Source organism: Martes martes (assembly GCF_963455335.1).
Source record: "Martes martes genome assembly, chromosome: 8".
Taxonomy (NCBI): Eukaryota; Metazoa; Chordata; class Mammalia; order Carnivora; family Mustelidae; genus Martes; species Martes martes.
The window spans coordinates 76,909,178-76,930,254 of record NC_137895.1 but is presented as its reverse complement, the minus strand read 5'-3'; positions in this window follow the sequence as shown (position 1 = coordinate 76,930,254).

The following is a 21,077-nucleotide window of genomic DNA, read 5'->3' as shown; positions in this document are numbered from 1 at the left end:
AATTATGTATTTCCATTAGTAGTCATTTCTATGAGTAGTCATAAGACCTGTGCCATACCCTTTTGCTTCCATGCAACACTTAGCTGGTTACTTTTTTTTTTTCTATTTCTATTGCTTCATATTCAGTTTTAATCTGTCAGTATACATGAACACATACTGCATAGTTCTAATATTTTGTACACACCATTTTTGTACTGTTTTGTTAACCAATGTGTGTGTATACTTACTTACATTCAAAATTGCCATTTTTATTTCCCATATAATTGTCAAACACTTTCATACATGTGAGAATATAGATAGGAAGTCACTGAGTGGGAAAATGTGTTCACAAATTAAAAAAAAAAAGTATCAATTTAAAAGCCTCCAAAAGAATTAAAATTTTGAACCCAGTGTTTGTCAGGGTTGACAAGGCACTGTAAATTGTTTGAGTGTTTTATAAATCTGCTTTATGGTATTCATACTCTTCGACACAATAAAATCTATTCTTAATACTCACAAGATGTCAGTAAACATGATAATTCCATTTTGTTTAACAATTATATGGTTACTTTTGTTTGTTTGTTTTGTTGGATGGTTGGTTTGTTTGGTCCGTAGGTTGATTCAAGTCCTTTCTTCTGAGATATCTGGTTCCTTCATGGTCTTGCCTGAATGATGATTTGGTCAATATAATCTATTAAGTTTTATTAATAGATTGGCCAATATAAGAGACAGCTCAGAGATCACTTGACCCCAGACACTTTCCTCTTTGTTTCCATTGTAAAACGCTATAGCCATATTTCCCTTTGACAATTAGATAAGTCACTGGAAAACATAGTTATTCTAATCCCACCCTAGTTGATGTTGCTTAATTTTATTTTGTTTTGCTTGTTGTAAGAAGAGTCTAAAATGCAACCACACTATGTTCCTTGTAGAAGTATTTCTTCCTTCAGTAACTTAAAGAAAATATTGCCCATGCCTTGTCTGGTATGCATTTCCTAACCTCCCTCTGAGGAAAAAAATGGCATTTCTAATAAAAATGCTTAGGCACCATTGCATATTGCCTGATGAGCTTTATTAAACCTAAGATCTGTTCTGGAAAACTACTCACTCATCTACTATTTAACTGTCGCTGTCAGAAGTCTAATGATCTATAATCAGAAAGGCTTTTCTTGATTTATCTAACCACACTTTTCTGTAAATGGCACTGGAAAGAAAGAAACCTTCGAATTGGTTTGCTTAGGTCCCTTTCCTTGAACAACTTTGAAATGAAGTTTTGACAAGCCCACATAATTATATTGTCACAATGGGTATTTTTTTTAAAGATTATTCATTTATTTGTTTGTTAGAGAGAGAGAGAGAGAGAGAGAGAGAGCACAGCAGGGGGAGTGGCAGGTAGAGGGAGAAGCAGGCTCCCCGCCAAGTAAGGACTCTCCCCACCAATGTGGGACTTGATCACAGGACCCTGGGGTCATGACCTGAGCCAAAGGCAGATGATCAACCGACTGAGCCACTCAGGCATCACTGTCAAAATATATTTTTAAAAAATGGCAGAGTTTTGTTTTGTTTTGTTTTGTTTGAAGGTGACATTGCTACTGTAGGTTAGCACATTACTTTCATTTCCACTCCTTGGTTCCTCAACTTTATATTATGGCTATGGAAGGGGTGGGGGTGAGAGTACCATTTACTATACTTTTTCTATTTTAAGTCTGTTTGTTCTATTTTAGAGTTTTGTGTCTCTGACATTGGCCTGCTTCTTGCAATGATTGCAAATCATAGTTTACTTGTTAACATTTTATTTTCCTTCTTAACAGTACTTAAAATAATGATGCTCCTTAAAGTCAAGGCCAATTAGGGCATGAATCACTGCTTAATATCATCTAATGCATTCTCCAAAAGAGCCCCTTAACCTCACAAGGTACTTTCAGAAAGTGCTGAAATTGAGTCTTCAATATGCTATCTCATTATTTTTTTTAAAGATTTCATTTATTTATTTGGCAGACAGAGATCACAAGTAGGCAGAAGGCAGTCAGAGAGAGAGAGAGAGGAGGAAGTAGGCTCCCCGCTGAGCAGAGAGCCAGATGTGGGGCTCCATCCCAGGACCCTGGGATCATGACCTGAGCCAAAGGCAGAGGCTTTAACGCACTGAGCCACCCAGGCACCCCTGCTATCTCATTATTTTGAAAGGATATCTTCTTTGGGATAACAGGAGACATAGTACCAACAGGAAATTCCTCAGGCTTCAGGACATTGTCCCACCTTTCCAGCTAGAAAACAAGTCCATTGTTTTGAAACAACATTATAAGGAATACTGAAATTGTGAATGAGGCATTCAGTCTGTCTGTAGATAAGTGTCTATTCTGGAGGGAATAAATACTATGATGTTGTTGAGAGTGATCAACCTGCCCTCAGGTTTTCTAACACCAATGGCATAAGCTAGCATATTATATACAGTATTGTTCTTTGTTTTGGCAAGTGGGACATTTAACAGTACTGTTAGCCAAATCAGTTTTGTACATAAATGCCACCATGGCCGATTTGTCCCTGAGCCCCAAGAATAAGCAGTAGACTGCCTGGAGGAGAGGCTGAGGGACATGTATAAATCTTACCCATGCAATTATTTTTAAGTTCTCACATTTGGGATTTTATTAAACCAGTTGACTTACGAAGTGTTACAGATGTCACAATTGTAATACCAATTTACCGATCTGTAGTTAATTGGTACATTTGCTGAGCATGTTTTGTAAAGGAAGGGAGATGCCAAACCCCTGAGATAGCAGTTCCACTACAGTTTAGGAGACAAAGGAGATTCTGTTTCTCAGACATTTGAATCAGGCTAATGAAAGAGAGAGAGAGAGAAAAAAAAAAATATATCCCATCTGAAGAGCAGCTTCACTAGAAATTCTCTAGTAAATATAAACTACACTGTTTATAGTGTAGCTCTTCAGACAGTTCACAAATCATAACACCCCTCTCCTGGGTTTCAAAGGTAAAGAGTTTGATCTTTTCATTTGTACGTCTCTAGCATGTAGACTTTTCAGCATTAATATTTTTATTGTAGGAGCCCCTGAGTGTCTCAGTTGGTTGAGCGTCTGATTCTTGATTTCAGCTCAGGTCTTGATCTCAGGGTTGTGAGACTAAGCCCCAGGTTGGGCTCCAAGTTAGGTGTAGAGCCTACTTAAGATTCTCTCTCTCCCTCTTTCATCTTTCTTCCCTCCCCCACTCTGTCTCTGTCTCTCTCTCAAAAAAAAAAAAAATCATTCTGAGGTTAACAACCTACTTCCCCATTTCTTTTTTCTTTTTTTTTTTAAGATTTTATTTATTTATTTGACAGACAGAGATCACAATTAGGCAGAGAGGCAGGCAGAGAGAGAGAGAGAGGAGGAAGCAGGCTCCTTGCTGAGCAGAGAAGCCCCATGTGGGGCTCGATCCCAGGACCCTGGGATCATGACCTGAGCAGAAGGCAGAGGCTTAACCCACTGAGCCACCCAGGCACCCCTACTTCCCTATTTCTGTCTGAATTTTAAACACAGAGCTTTAAGCCATTACTTCAATACTAAGCACATATCACACACCTTATTGCAAACTCTTGGTTTTTTGTTTTGTTTCCCTCAGCAGGTTACAAAATAGCTCAGGGAGGTATGGTTAAGGCTCTGCCTCTGAGCCAGTGTTGATAAATGCTACACAATTTGTTGATACACAAAAACTTGTTTCCAATTTAATGACTCTATTACTCTGTAATTAAATACTAATTATAACATTATTAGGATTTCTCTTACTATGATTTAGTAAAAGCTTCTTTTACTAAATTGAATTCTGTGGTAGCAAGAGCCAAGTTTCTTTTCATTCTTTCTTTTTTTTTAAGATTTTATTTATTTATTTTACAGAGAGACAGAGAGAGCAGGAGGAGTGGCAGGCAGAGGGAGAAGGAGAAGCAAACCTCCTGCCAAGTGGGGAGCCCTACATGGGGCTCGATCCCAGGATCCTGGGATCATGACTGAGTTGAAAGCAGATGATTAACCTACTGAACTACCCAGGGACCCCAATTTATTTTTCTTAATAATAACTTTATTGATGTATAATTGATATGCCATAAAGTATAAATTTTTTATACTTTTTTTATACTTTTAAAGTATAAATTCATGATTTTTAGTATACTCAGTATTTCTATAAAAGTAGACACTTTATCCATGAAGTTTTGTCTTTAGTAAGACACTTCATCCCAGATGAAAAGTGATCATTTCAAAAGCTACTTTGTCACTACATACCATGTGTTATCAGTGCCCCATTTTCTAGTGGCTACTGGTTCTTCCTCACTTTTAAACCCAAACTTGATCAAATATTCACTCCAGATTTCCATCCATGAGGATCCATTGACTGTAATCACTTCCTGCATATGGTGCTTCATGTGCTGTTTTCAGGATTCAGACGGGGGAAACAAGAACCGATTTACACTCCAGCTATTTAAAGCACAAAAAATCAAATAGCTAAAGAGAATGAGGCACTTATAAATCATTTGATCTCCTCTGCTGGGGTAGGAAGGGGGAGGATGAGAGTCAGAATTTTTTTTTTCAATTTTGCCTCTAACAATCACTTCTATTGTATTTGGTTTATATCGTCCTTGAGAATAACCTTGATTCTGGAGCATCTGGGTGTCTCAATTGGTTAAGCATCCGACTCTTGATTTAGGCTCAGGTCATGATCTCAGGGTCGTGGGATTGGACTCCATGCTCAGCAGGGGGTCTGCTTGAGAGTCTCTCTGCCCCTCCCCCCACTCTATCTCTCAAGTAAATATATTTTTTAAAGAAGAATAATCCTGGTTCTTTGATTTTCTTCTCTCTATCCTCTACATCCATCATCTCCTAGCCTTTATTTTAGTTCCTTGTTCTTTTCTCTGTATTCAGTGAGTACTATTCTAGTATATACCCATTCTAGTATATACCCAATATCAGTGGTTTTCTCAATTCCTGGGAGCCAATTTGGTACCTTACCTCCTTGCAAAATATATTTTAACTCATTCATTGACTGCAATGTGGGGGGCATTATTTTGTTTTGTTTTGAATTTGTTTTGCAAACACTCTTCATTTTTTTTTTTTAAATCCATTGTTTTATCTCCTGGAGTCAACATATTTTATTATGGCTATGTGTTCCTTTATGCTACTCAGGATGCCACAATATTTTCTTATAATAAATAGTTTCTTAGAATCTCTTTTGTTTTTGTTTTTGTTCTTGTTTTTGTTTTTGGGGGTTCTTTCTTTTCAGGGTAATGCTTATTTTCCTAATCTCCTAAGAAATCCCATATTGAGGGTCTTCTTTTCCATTGAACTTTTCAACAGTAAATATGGTCAAAACTGCAGAGACCCACGGGTGCCAAAACAGAATATACAGACCATTTTTGGCAAGAACATCATCCATTGGAATATTATAGCGATACATTTGCAGAAAGTCGGCTCCACACTGGATATTACATGTCTATTGCATCTAAGGGGTCTTCAGAAGCACAAAATTCAGATGTGCAAAGACTGAACTTTCTTTTGATTCTCCTTAACCGAACTAACTTAGCCTTTAGGACTCCATTTTGTTCTTACTAAAGACACATTGTAATCTGCCAGTTCCCATTAAACTCAGTCTGTATTGAATTTAAAACAGAAATTTAATTCTGTTCATTCTAGAGTATTTATTCACTCTTTCCCCTCCCTTCTCCCAGGGGAGAAAGTACTAACATATGACTAAGACTGCAAGGAATAGTTACTATCTACCCATTGCCATTTTCTTCCCTAGTTTACCTTCACCAAGATATATAATCCATATTTTTCTAGAATGACCAACATTCATTCCCTTTGCCATCTGCTGCTGATACCTGTGATACTGCCTTAGTCCCCACTTGCTAGGACAATAGAGCTCACCCTACATATTCCTTATCCAAACCCCAAGGCATATGCAATGCCATCTGTACTTTCTCAGCCTTCCTCTGCATCATTTTCAAGGGGACAGAGAAATCATTCAGATGCTTTTTTGTACTGCTCTTGGCCCATGGAGAACAGGAGGAAATGGATAATAACCTCACCTTTCTAGAACAGCCATGCATTCATTCTTACCCCATTATGACTGGGGTGCTCTGTGTTAATGTTCACCTCCTAACAAGTCAGATAAGAAGTAGAGCACAGGACATCCCTGATTTCCAATTGTTAAGTCCATTTGAAGTTAGATATCAAGTCCAACCCAGACTTTGGCCTTGAAAGGGATAAAGGCAAGACACATTTCCTATATGCCCACATGGGAAGGATTTTCCTTTCCCCAATTTCAACCTCTTTGCCTTAGATGCTAAAGGGCTTTTATTATCATCTTCTGTGCCTTGAAAGGGGAAGATGTGTACAATGAAGAGAATCAGAAACTGACATCTCCTCTACTTTCTCTCCAGTCCAACATTACATTTCTTTAAGTTTTATCTCAGGATACTCAAAGCTTCTATTTTTATATTTATGCATTTACTTTGGAAGTTAAAATTATTTTTTTCTTTTTCTTGTATTTTGAGACCATTCTTCCTGGTATGTTATTACTTAAAAAATCATTCTGAAATTTATTTTTTCCCTAAAATGTTTGGTGTCCTCCCTTTTCAGAGGCAATAGAAAGGCACTGGAAGCCATAAAGAGCAGTTGCTACCGTGAGTTGGTAGGTGCATGAATAAGATGTTACATCTTTGTGAAAAATTAGAAGCTACAGGTCAAAATCTCATACCATTCCTCGAACGTTCCTTTCATAGGCTTTCTTATGAAGTGGAAATATTCTCTTGCATCCCCTGCCTGGTTTTCTAAAATGAATTAATATAGTACATGCAGTTAATATCTTCAGGACTCTTTAGATTTCTTTAGGACCCCTGTTTATCCCAACCTAACCTGCTTCACTTTATTTGAATGATGGGGTAGGAAGAAAAGTGCAGAACAGCCTTCCAACCAATTCAAAAATCAAGATGAATATGCAAAGGAATGATTTTCTTTCTTTCTTCCTTCCTTTCTTCCTTCCTTTCTTCCTTCCTTCCTTCCTTCCTTCCTTCCTTTCTTTCTTTTTTTCTTTTTGGTTGATATAGAACTCAAACTACTAATGAGAAGATAGACAGTAGGGGGAGGATGAAAGGTCTTGCAACCTTCTTTCAGATGGGTAGGTTTGCTTTCTTTCCCTTAAAAAAGAAAAGTGGGCAAATCACTATATTTCTCACTCCAAAACCCATTAAACTGCGAACCTGGGTGGCTCAGATGGTTAAGCGTCTGCCTTCAGCTCAGGTCATGATCCTGCAGTCCAGTTCAACGGGGAGTCTGCTTCTCTCTCTGACCCTCCTCCCTCTCATGCTCTCTCTCTCATTCTCTCTCTCAAACAAATAAAATTAAACAACAAACAAACAAAACCCACTAAAATTAAAATTAATGGAAATTTCTAAAGTCCCTGGACATCGATGATCTGTCATGCAGTAGGTTGTCTGTAGGCCTTCTCAAGACTGTACTTGGGAAATGTGAGTGTGACGAGGCTGCATGAGAAACTGCTTGCCATTTTTAAGACTGGGGATTTTTTTTAATAGCAATTTTACTCAGTGTAATTTGTTGGTGAAGTTAAAATTCTGGAAACAACAACACAGCCAGTCTGAAATAACCTTTCTGAGGTAAGCTTTTTTTTTCTTTCTTTGGTCTACTCTAATGGTCCCTTTTGTTCTCTCTAAATAGTAATCATCTAACCCTGTCTCTGCACCTGGAAGTAAAAGAATTCAGCATTATGTGAGGAAGAATGCTCGCCATGACCCAGTTCTATCCTTCACTGCATAACTTTCTCTCCTGAAAGCACTGATTGATTTCAAAGAGACTGCTGCAGAGAGATCGTCTGGGATGTGAAGAGAATTAGAATTGGACCCAAAGGTACAAGTGTAACTGGTGCTAAAAATAGCTCACACTTCAGAAAGTTGATTAACACACACAAAAAAGAAGTTATTAAAATGTTCAATTAGAATCTCTGCAGCTTGGAGATTCTATTTTAATCTTTAAGGTATTATGTATGCAAAACATAGAAGGGTGTGAAACTTACTAAGAACAGGAAAATAAAGGGAGGGAGCTGCTCTAGCACATGGGGCTTCTCTTGGTTCCTCAAACTAACATATACCGTCTTTTAACTGAGGGGGGTTTGCATATGTTCTTTCCTCTGCCTGGAATGCTTGTCTCTTTGGCTGGCTAACTTCTCATTTTTAGATTCATTCTCCAAGAACACCTCTATTATATGTAAAAGACATATTTTCCTATGTTTTCATACCCTTCATCATACTATTAATTGTTTATATAATATCTCCTTACTTTGCTAGTATGTATGACAGCAGTGACATGATCATTGTATTTCTTGGCACCCAGTGTAGTTCATGGCTAATTAAATAATAATTATTTACTAGACGAATGATTGAATGAAATGCCATACTATATATAGACTCTGAAAAATGGAGAGTCTTTTTGCCTGAAGGAAAATGAAAGGAAGAAAAGATTTCATAGGAATTGAGCTTTGCTATGGGTCTTGAAAAATAAGTAGGACTTGTCAGGTAGAAAGAGCCGGTGGATTATTCCCAGAACTGGGACTAGCATTGAAGTGAATGAAGTGTTTGGGGCTTGGTGAGATCTCTGTGACTAGACTAGGTGATGAAGAGAGAGGGAAGTGATTATAGCTACTGTTGGTAAAGCTAATTCAGGTTCAGAATGTTAAAAGCTTTTATGTGATCCTAAGTAGTTCAGTTCTAACAGGAGAGCAAAATGATCATAACAATTAATAAAATTACACAGATGTTAGCATGTTACTATTGAGAGCTCCTGATACAACACACACACTTCTTCTTACTTTCTTTGACTAAAATTGGCATCAAGTGAATTAATTCATCTTCAAATATAAAACATTTATATCATAACAGTTATCTCATATATAGTCTATGTTTATTCTAAGATTCTTAGAGAAAAAATAATTTTCTAAGAAGAGGAAACCTATCATTTGAATTCAATAGATTTCCAAATTTAAGATTTTTTTCTTTTCTAGAGATATTCCTTTACGCAATGGAATGTCCCTATTGATTCTACAAATTGACGGTGTTTGAAATAAATAGATATAACTGCCAAGTGAGGAAATTCATTAATGCTTTAAATATATCTAGAAAACAATCATATCCAATCCAATACCTTTAAATGGGGGCAAAGTTAGTATCTTTAAATGCAAGAAGAAACAACTCTTTGCTGCCATCTGATGGCAGCCCATTTTGCCACTGGACTGTCTCTTCTGGTTCTACTTCAAGCCCCTGCAAAGATAATAGGTCAGCTTAACCAATAAATAGTCTGTTGAGGACCCAAGAGGATTTGTTTCAACTGGCATAAGGCTTCTCTGACCTTCGTAGTTCTTGAAATGTTCAATGGTTCCGTTCCTTCCTTAACAATTAGCAGGTAAAATGTGAGTAAAATGAACAAATATAAGGGATGAAACAGATTCCTTTGAGACAAGGCAGGGCTTACAAGGAATCCTGGAGGAGCTCCTCTTCCTGAATGTGGGAAACCCAGAACCCTTTGGAAACTGCCCCAATCAGAGAAGACTCTCTTATTCCATCTTCCCAAATGGTACCTTCTCAAGGCTTTTGAGCATTGGTCAATTCATTCATTTAACAAAGGTTGAGATATGTTGGTCAACAATGAAGACATGGAGCTTACATTGTAGTAAGGGTAACATGGAAAAAAGGAAATAGACAAATTAACAGTTGAAAATTTTAATAACAGTTTTGGAGAAAACAGGGGTCCCGTGGAATATCAGACGAGAACTTGCATTACAAAAAGTGATCAGGAAGGATAGTAACAGTGAAGTTGAGACCTAAAGGAAGAGAATGAGTTAGTCATGTAGAAATTTGGAATAAGTGCATTCTAGACACAATGAGTAGCACATGTAAAAAGCATGAGATAAGACAGAACTTGGAAAATTCAGTACATAGAGGATGTTCAAGAGGTATGGTGAGGTGGGAAGAGTAATAAAAGATGAAGCTAGGCCCAGACAATGAAGGATCTTTTGACCACTGAAAAGGCTTTGGGTTTTATTCTGAATCCAATGAAGCAAGCATAACATAAAGATGTTATTTTAGTCCATGATAACTGAAAATACCATCAAGGGAGGAAGATATATAATGAAAGAGGACAAGAGAAAAGTAGGACTATAGGAATCACAACCTGTTCTATGTCCTTCACACTTGTTTTCTTTTTCTCAACCCACTATGATTGTATAGCATCCAACCCATTTTTTTTTTAAGTCTCCAGCTCTGTAAAAAACTGTAATCTCTCCCCATCTTCTAGGTCTGACCTCCAGCCTGCTTCTGTCTAAGGACTGATCAGTAGCCACTACAGGTGAATTAGATTTTCCATCTGTGGGCCCCGGTTCCTGCTTACTTTTTCAGTCTCGAATCTGGATAACTGTTCACTCTGGCCTTTGGCCCGGAAAAGAAGAACTGAAGTCTACTCTGGTAGATTGGTGACCTGAAGATTTTTACACAGGAAGGGTATCACGAAAAATCTTCATGACAAAGTTTCTCAGGTTCTATTCTTAGAAATATGCTCCTTTTGGAAAGTAGACATTTGCTAGTCAAAAGAAAATACCTACATGGAATTAGTGATTTCTGATCTTTATTTTATTGCTTTAATTCGTATCATTTTACTATGTTGGCATATATACATATATATCTTCTCTGAAAATTAATATATCACTTACTCTGAAAGCACATGTAATTTCTTTTTTTTAAGATTTTATTTATTTATTTGACAGAGAGAGACACAGCGAGAGAAGGAACACAAGCAGGTGGAGTGGGAGAGGGAAAAGCAGGCTCCCCACGGAATAGGGAGCCCGGTGCGGGCTCCATCCCAGGACCTTGGGATCATGACCCCAGCTGAAGGCAGAAGCTTAATGACTGAGCCATCCACGCACCCCAAGTGCATGCAATTTCTACATCTTAACACTAGAATGAATTTAAAAAGGGATAGAAAGAAAGCTCTTTGTTCTAGAGTCCGCATGGAAAAAAATATTTTTTCTTGCATACAATTTGCCACAGAAAATGACTTCTCAAAATTCATATTCTAAACATTCTAAAACATTCATTTGACACTTTTCACTGAAGAATTGCTATTGGAAATTGTGAAGGAATTGTTTTCCTATTGCACTCCCATCAGCAATATATATGAGAGGGTCAGATTCAAATATCCACTGAGTTTGCTGTCCATAAAAATTCTAATAGATCATGATTTTATACAAAAGAGCAATTCCCTTCTGGACCCCTTTCTTTACTAGCTGGGTATTGGCACATCTTGCCTTAGCCTTCTTTCTTTTCTGACTGAGCCTAATCACTGGAAATAATTAAGCAATATTAACCAGATTATAATTTTTTCTTTTAAATCACATTTGCATGCTAGTTAAGTTTCCCTTCTACCCAAATGAATACTGATAAGTTGGCTTAAAAAAAAAAGACTATGGATCTGAAAAACAACCTGAGGGTTTTGAAAGGGCGGGGGGTGGGAGGTTGGGAGAACCAGTTGCATGGAGCACTGGGTGTGGTGCAAAAACAAAGAATACTGTTACACTGAAAAGAAATAAAAAATTAAAAAAAAAGAATAGTCAATTAGGCAGATTTAATCCTAAGAAATTGATGGCTTTGATGTCATGGTAAATGGTATTGTTCATTTTCTAATCATTTGTTGGTAGAATATAGAAATTCAACAGAATTTTGTATATCAACCTTAAATACCGTGAAGTTATAAACTCACTAATATTATTCTAAAAATATTCCATAAAGGGGCGCCTGGGTGGCTCAGTGGATTAACGCCTCTGCTTTTGGCTTGGATCATGATCCCAAGGTCCTAGGATGGAGCCCCGCATCAGGCTCTTGGCTCAGCAAGGAGCCTGCCTCCCCCCTCTTTCTCTGCTTGCCTCTCTGCCTACTTGTGATCTCTGTCTGTCGAATAAATAAATAAAATCTTTTAAAAAAAATTCTGTTTTCTAGTAAGTAAACAAATCTTTGCAATTGAGGAAGAGCTGAAAGTCAGAATAGCTAACACGTACTACAAGAAAACCCAAGGAAGCCTTTAAAGGACTCTTCTTTTCTGGCTTTGGGAAATGTTAGAGTACAAGCACTGTTTTGTTTTGTTCCAATTCAAAGCTTATTTATGATTTCAGGGGAAAAATCCTACAAATAATAAATGCAAATTTAAAAAACCCACTAAGTTCCTTTACCACAGTATAAGTGAATGGAATAGAAACTGGAATCTGATGTTAGGTCATGGAAACCAGGTGTGTATGGCCACGAACCCATACAGGTTTAGAACCAAGACACACTTCTGCTGGGCTACACATCCTTGGGCATCTCAACGAATCTCTCTAAGCCTAGGAGTATATCTGTTAAGTGGGGAAAGAAAACTTACATGTGGTTCTTGTGAGTATTAAAGACAATGAATATAAAACATCTGGCATATAGTGGATGTTCCATAAATGGTGTTAGACTGACAACTTCCTGGTCGGCATATGGAGGTAAAATGAGCCAAGGATCAATTCAAAGATGTGTCTCTCTACCTTACAAAGACAGTCTTTTCATGATTGTGTTTTGTGCTGCAACATAAGAAAGATTTACTACCAATTCACTTTAAACCAGTAAGACATGACCCAATTTCCTAAAGCCAGATGACAAAGCTACTTCCGGTGGGGCAGATGAGCCTATTGACTTTTAGTTCCATGAAAACATCAGACCTGGAAGATACCCTGGGATCCAGTTAATGCACCAAGGAGATAGAGGAATGCCTTTGAGATTGGCCTGTGTATCAGGGAAGCAAAAAACTATCATAAAGGCATGTGCAGTTTTAGACACTCACACAGTATTTGGGGCATGAAATAGAGTATTCAGAGGAAGCCAAGTTGCTTTCACTGGCACTTGGGATATTCAAGAAGCTTCATCAACTAACCCTCTTTGTGTGAGATTGCAGCAAAGCCTCTGAGTACCAGATGTGCTTGCCCTGAAAGGAAATGGAAAAACTGGACACATTCATATTCATTAATTAGTTAATATCAAAGTTAATTTATAAAGGCAGTTATTTGTTGGAAGCACACTGGCAACAAATATTGAAGAGAAATATTACTGCAATGGAAAACATATGAGGAAATATTTGCCTTTGAAACAAACAAAAATTACATTGACAATAACAACTCCAAATCCAACACGATGAATAGAAAAGTATCTATTTCTCATACAGTATATTTAAATTCCGAGAGATGTTCTTTTTAAAAACATTTTATTTAATTATTTCACAGAGACACAGAGAGATAGAACACAAGCAAGGGATGCAGAAGAAGAAGGAGAAGTAGGTTCCTAGCTAAGCAGGGAGCCCGGTGTGAAGCTGGATGTGGGGCTCAATCCCAGAACCCTAGGATCTTGACCTGAGCTGAAGGCAGACACTTAACCGACTGAGCCACCCAGGCATCCCTAAATCCCAAGAGATGTTTTTAACTTTTTAAGAATTTTGGCTCTAAAATAGAAGAGAGATTTGAGTCAATAAAGGAAACAGCTTTCTGATAGACATTTCTAGAAATAGAAATAATTCTGTAAGAAGTGTGAATTTCCTACCTCTGGAACTCAAATGTGCCTAACGCCATATAATGAGAATTCAAATCAGCTCTCTGTGGATTCTAAAACATATGACGTTATTGGCAAATTCAAACCTTGATTTTCTCTCTTTATATATATCATACTTCATAGCTGTGTTGTTTTAAAGCATCACCAAAAACCAGGGATTATTTTTACTCTTTTCAATATAAAAAATAAAATGTGTGGGGATGCGATTAGAATCTAAGGCTGAATTCAATCATGCTTTTTCTGCTATATCATAACTCTATGATCTTGTTTATGCACAAACTATCGTGTAACCACTAGGTATATATGCCGATTTACAAATTAACCTTTAGGCACATTACAGTTGAGTCATCATTAAATACAAAGGTCAGCATACATTGCATCTATGGTGGACAGTGCTGTTTCTTTACTTAATACACAGTTTCCTCCTGCTTCTTATTTACTATCAAAACCCCAACTCAGTTTAGGGCAGAAATAATTACCTCTCTGTGTTTCTTGGGGTAGTTAGACAAGAACAGACGAACCCATTCAGGCCAAGGTTATATAAATGGAAGTATATTTTGTTAAGGTTTTGGGAAAAGCAAAATTTCCTCCTTTAAAGTGCTTTCTATTTTATATCTGCATTATGAAAATAGTGCAGTGTTATAGAAAATAAAAATGTGGGAATATAAAAGTGTCTATATTTTAAATTATACAGATAATCATTGGTGGTTCTTGATATATAATGTTAGTGCTTTATACAAACATGTATAGACTCTTTTAAAATAATTTTATCTTAAAGAGTATAAAGTGTATATACTTCTAAGTTATTGTCTTTTTAGTTAATATATTTGTGGTCTGAATGTTTATGTTCTCCAAAATTCATATATTGGAATTTTAACCACCATGGTATTAGGATGGTATTAGGAAATGGGGACTTTGGGAAAGGATTAAGTCATAAGGTGTACCCCTTGTAATTGGGATTAGTCCTTTTAAAGATTTTATTTATTTATTTGACAGACAGAGATCACAAGTAGGCAGAGAGGCAGGCAGAGAGAGAGAGGGAAGCAGGCTTCCTGCTGAGCAGAGAGCCTGATGTGGGGCTTGATCCTAGGACCCTGGGATCATGACCTGAGCTGAAGGCAGAGGTTTTAACCCACTGAGCCACCCAGGTGCCCCAGGATTAGTTCTTTTATAAAAGAGAACAAAAAAGCAAGCTTGTCTCTCACTCCACATGAGCCATTTATGCTGAAGTAGACTCTTACCAGACACTGAACCTGCAGGCACCTTGATCTTAGACTTCCCTAGCTCCAATACTGTGAGAAATAAATTTCTATTTTTTATAAACTATCCAGCTTATATGATTTTGTTTCAGCAAACCAAAGGGACTAAAATAATATTGTAATAACTTTCTTCTGCCATTAACAATTTTTAGACAATTAACAACTCTAATATATGCTTTTGTATGGCCATGATTATTCATGATAATGAGGATGAGTTTCATGTTAAGGACAGGAAGGCAGAAAGCTAAAGGGACCATAGGGACTTCCAGTCAACCCACCAACCATGGACTACTGACTGGACTCCTTTCTATATGGGAAGACTATACCCTTAACTTAGGATGTTATCAAGTATCTGCATAAAATACTAAGGTCTCTCCTTAAGTTAAACAGAAAATAAGCTATTGAAACTTACAAGGAGGAATTCTTGGTCCTCTAATGACATAGAAAGTTTGGGGTTTTTTTGTTTATTAGTTGTAAACAATTCAGTAGTTGTGATAAAGCAAATAGAATTGATAATGTTATCACATATATATTATATATGTGATACAATACATTGTACATATGTGTATATATTGTACTTATACAATATAACCACAGAAACCCTCAGTGCTTAATATAACAATTAATCTTGCTGAAAAGACTATCATACTTATCAAGGATATTTTCTATTCCTTTTAATAAAGATAATCCAATAGAAGGATCCCTGGGTGATTCAGTTGGTTGAGTGTCTAATTCTTGGTTTTGGCTCAGATCATGATCTTAGAGCTGTGGGATTGAGCCCCATGTTGAGCTCCATGGTCAGCATGGAGTCCGCTTGAGATTCTCTCTCTTTCTCACTCCCTCTGTCCCTTCCCCACTTGTCCTCTCTATCTCTGAAATAAGTAAATAAATAATAATAACACTCCAGTAGAGATAATAGATTAAAAAAAAAACATTTTGGCACATATCCTACGAAGTTTAGGCCAGAACAACTTATCAATATCAATAGCACAGAACCACTTTTAAATATGATAATATATTATCAATAAAAATTTATATTCTGTTTGATAAACTGTGTTCACAAAGTAAGAAGAGGTATGAACTAGTTTAGAGAAGTATTATTTGCAAAGCTTCAACACAACCTCCAAGTTTCCACTAGCATGCAGATTTTTGTTATAATAGGAGGAACAAAAAGGGACAGGAAAGCATTCTAAAAAGATGCCATTAGAATGACTTCAGAGTAATAGTGAGTTAAATGGGAAGAAAAAAAATAATGCAGGCTTCAATCAAACAGTTAATAGATAAATTTAATAATATTAGGTGGAAACAATGGTTGATGTATGGAAGAATTAGACAAATGGCCACTTGAACATGGTGGACACATATTTGCAAAGTAGTATATCTAAAGCCTGGGACATAAACCTTCATATCAAAGAACCATAAAAAAAAGGCTCATTAACTCCTGTATATAATGGCCCCCATTCATATATCTTTATCTTTATTCTCAGAAGGATAAGCAACTGCATCTATAACTTTAGTTTTCCTGAGACTGAAAGAATGTTCAACCAAGTTGGTTGGCTATCTTTTCAACCCTAGGAGGATTTATATTGAAATTTAGAAATGATGAAATAAATAAAACTTACAACACAAACATTTTAATGTTAAATATGGGAGTAATTTGAATTTTATTAATTTTAATGATTTTAAGCAAAAGGTATAAATTTGATTTTATGAACAATTGAAATCATTACAAAAACTTGATTTGATGTATTTGTAAGTTTAACCTTTATTTTAGTTTTATAAGATCTAAGTATTCTTCTTAGGATTTTTAATTTGCTTTACAGAGCATTTGAAAATCTGAAATAGGAATCAAGTATGCAACTTTTAGCATCTTTATTATGTGTGGTAAGCAGAATAATAACCTTCAAAGATATCTGCATCTTGAGACCTATAAATATATTATCTTACATGGTAAAAGACACTTTACAAATGTAACAAATTTAAGAATTCTGAGATGAGAAAATTATTGTGTGTCCAATGTAATCACAAAGGTTTTTATAGATAAAAGAGGGAATATAATCAGAAAAAAAGGCTGTGGACACAGAAGCAGAAGTCAGTGATATGGGACCATGAGCCAAAGAATGCAGGCAGCCTCTGGAATCAAGAAAAGTCAAAGAAACAGATTTTCCCCTCAAGTCTTGAGCCCTATTTTCCATTATTATTGTAACAATTACTATACTATACTAACTATACTAACAATTACTATAACCACAAACTTAGTGGTTTAAAGAAACACAAATTTATTAACTTATAGATATAGAGGTCAGAAGTCCAAAATGCATCTTGCAATACTAAAATCAAGATGTTGACAAGGTTGCATCCCTTCTGGAAGCTTGAAGGGAGAATCTGTTCCCTGGCTATTGGCTTCTTACAGGAATAATCCCATCTCTATCATTTCTCTAGTTTCTAGAGACTGTCAGCATTCCCTTGCTATTGACCTTTCTCCATTTTCAAGTCCAGAAACACAACATCTTCAACTCTCTACAACTCTGACATTCCTGTTTCCTCTTATAGATACTCTTGTGATCACATTGGGTCCATCCAGATATCCAGAATAATCTGCCCATCTCAAGATTGTTAACATACTGACCTATGCAAAATTCTTTTTGCCATGTAAGGTGACACATTCACAGACTTTGAGTATTGAGATATGGACATGTTGGGAGGAAATTATTCAAATACATTTCCTATCATACACCACATGCAACCATTAATCTATTTTCTATTTCTATGGATTTGCTTTCTCTGAACATTTCATGTAAGTGGAATCAAATAATATGTGATCTTTGCATTTATATACTTTCACTTACATAATGTTTTAGGGGTCATCTATGATAGAACAGCTCTCTTTTTTCTTGCTGTATAGTATTCCATTATGTGGATCTACCACATTTTGTTTACCCACTCCCTGGTTGATAAATACTTGGGTTGTTTCCACATCTTTACTTTCATGAACATGTTGCTATGATCATTTACATAGAAGCCTTTGTGTGGACATATGCTTTCATTTTGGTTGGATGATCACCTAGAAGTAGAATTGTTGAGTCATATGGTAAATCTATATTTAACTTTTTAAAGAAACTGCCAAAGATGTTCTCTAAAGAGACTCTACCATTTTCGACCAGCCATGAAAGAGGCTTCTAGGTTCTCTGTATCCTCACTAATACTTGTTATTGTCTTTCTTTATGATGATGAACATCACAGTGGGTGTGAAGTGATACCTCATTGTGGTTTTAATTTGCATTTCCCTAACGATTACTTGGGAAATCATCTTTCTATGTGCTTAGCCATAAATTTTCTCTGATAAAATAACCATTCAAATCTTTTCATCATTTTTAAATTTGGGTCATTTCTCTTCTTATTGAATTATAAAAATAATTTATGTATTTTGGATATATGTCATTTGCCAAATATATGATTTATAAGTATTTATCCTTCTGTGTGTTTTCATTTTTAAAATGGTATCTTTTAAAGCACAAAGTTTTAAATGTTTTGTATTTTTTAATCACTTGTGCTTGGTACCACTCTTAAGAAATTTTGGCCTAACCCAATATAATGAAGATTTACTTTGATGTTTTCTTCTAAGAGTTTAGAGTTTTAGCTGGTAAAGTTAGGTCTGTGGCCCATTTTGAGTTAATTTTTGTGTAATATATGATGTGAGGGTCTAAATTAATATTTTACATATGAAAAATCAGTTTTGTCAGCATTCTCTGGTGAAAAGACTTTCTTTTCTCACTGAATTGCCTTACTACCTGTATCTGAACTCAGATATATGTAAGTGTTCATTTCTAGACTCTTGATTGTCTTTCATTGATTTATTTGTTTGTCTTTACCACATTGTCTTAACTACTGCAGCTTTGTAATTGTTTTTTGAAATTGGGTAGTGTAAGTCTTCCAACTCTGTTCTATTTCAGGAATTTTATGCCCTTCCATATAAATTTTAGAATTGGCTTCTAAATTTTAACAAAAAGAGTCAGTTGGGATTTTTGCTAAGCTTTCCTGTATTTGTAGATCAACTTGGGAAGATTTGCTATCTTCACAATATTAGTCTTCTGATCCATGAATGTGGAACTATCTCAATTTATTTATATATTCTTTAATATCTTTCAGTGGTGTTTTGTAGTTTCTTTCAGCAATGTTTTGTAGTTTAAATAAGGTTTATTCATAAAAGCAGGTAGTATGCTCCAGGAAATTTAATTAATTAAATTAGTTAATGAAGTATTCCTGAGTGGCTCAGTGGGTTAAGCCTCTGCCTTTGGCTCAAGTCATGATCTCAGGGTCCTGGGATCAAGTCCCACAATGGGTTCTCTGCTCAGCAGGGAGCCTGCTTCCCTACCCCCCATGCCTGCCTCTCTGCCTACTTGTGATCTCTGTCTGTCAAATAAGTAAATAAAATCTCTAAAAAAATTAGTTAATGAAATTACTTGCTTAAGGAAATTCTGTTTAATTTTTTAACTGAAATATAATTAACATACAATGTTATATTGTTTATATAATATTTATATAGTTTCAGGTACACAAGATGTTGATTCAACAATTTCATACATTACTCAGTGCTCACCACAATAAGTAGTCACCATACAATGTTAGTACATTATTATTGACTGTATTCCTTATGCTATATTTTTCATCTCTCCTATTTATTTTATAATTGGAAGTTGTACTTCTTAATCTTCTTTATCTATGTCACCCAGTTTCCTTACTCACCTTCTCTCTGGCAAACACTGGTGTCTCTGTACTTAAGAGTCTGATTTTTTGGCTTGTATTCTAATTTACTAATCAAACACTAATCCAAGAAAAACTGAAAGAAATTATTCTCATTTTACTAGCTCCATAGATATCATAATGAGATTTGTAAGTAGAACTTCAAGGCAAATGGAAAATTAGGTTATTTTATTTTTAACTTTAATAAATTAAATGTTAATTTAAATCTTGATAACTGAAAATAGTCCTTTCTATGAAAAAAAGCCTTGCTTACCTTTTTAAAATCACATTGATCTTATTAATCAAAACATTTACTTCTGAGACTTCCCTTTTGAGAGTTTAACATCTTTTTGTGTGTAATACCACCTGTTAGTATAAAAAATGAGTTTGGGATATATGTCTACCTAGCAACATTAAGATTGAAACAATGCTGACAAAGGGGTATTATAAGGATAAACAACAAACAGAAAATTACATCCTGAATGACTCGGTGATTCCCCTTCATCACTTGGGCTCCACTTTCTCCTCTAGTTTTCTTCATACTCTATACTCTACTACATTTTATCAAACTTCCCTCAGTGACATCTGGGTGTTAAGAGAATTCTCCCCAGGGTATGGCTCTTCTCTCTCAGAATGACTTTTTCTAGAAGTCCTGAGATTTTTTCATACTTAAGAAATATGTCCAAAAAGAGAAAATACATTAACTGTGGAGAGGTTCAGTGACATGCCTGAGGTAGATAGAAAGCCAGTGGCAACCCTCTCTGTGAGAAATATTCCTTTCACATTAGAGATGTTTTCGGCAAAACTAATTTTATAAACTTAACATCTGTGGGAAATGATATGCTATCTTTGGTATGCTTGGGCTTGGGCAGCTGATGATCAGATATTAAGAACTGGTAATAATGTGCTCAAAGGGAAGCAATCATGTAAAATACAATGTGGGATTATAGAAGATTCTAAGATATTATCTTACCCTTAGAAGTATGAACTTGCTTGAATTTTAGAGTGGTGTGTACTAGGGGAATATGCAGATATAAAAATCATTAGTATCAGACTATAAGAGGAACTGTTAATGTACACCAGATGCTTCTACTATTTAAGGCACCTGATCAAATTTATACTCCTTTCATGATTAAGCGTGTTTTGATTGTACCAATTCTCACTGCTGCCACAGTTCCTCCAAGAATCCTGGAGGTGAATTTGAGTGATAGTTTTTTTTTTCCATTTCATCATTTTCCTGCTAGACCTCCCCTACTACAAAACCCATAAGCACTCCCAAAGCCCCAAATTAAAATTAAACATTTGAATTAACTATTGAACTTCCCCATGTATTTAGTGCTTTTTGTTTTTTGTTTGTTTTTGGCTGGAACAGAAGAGCAAATATTGTTAAAATATCTATGATACTAGATACACTATGCTCAATGCATTCCCTTTCAAAATAA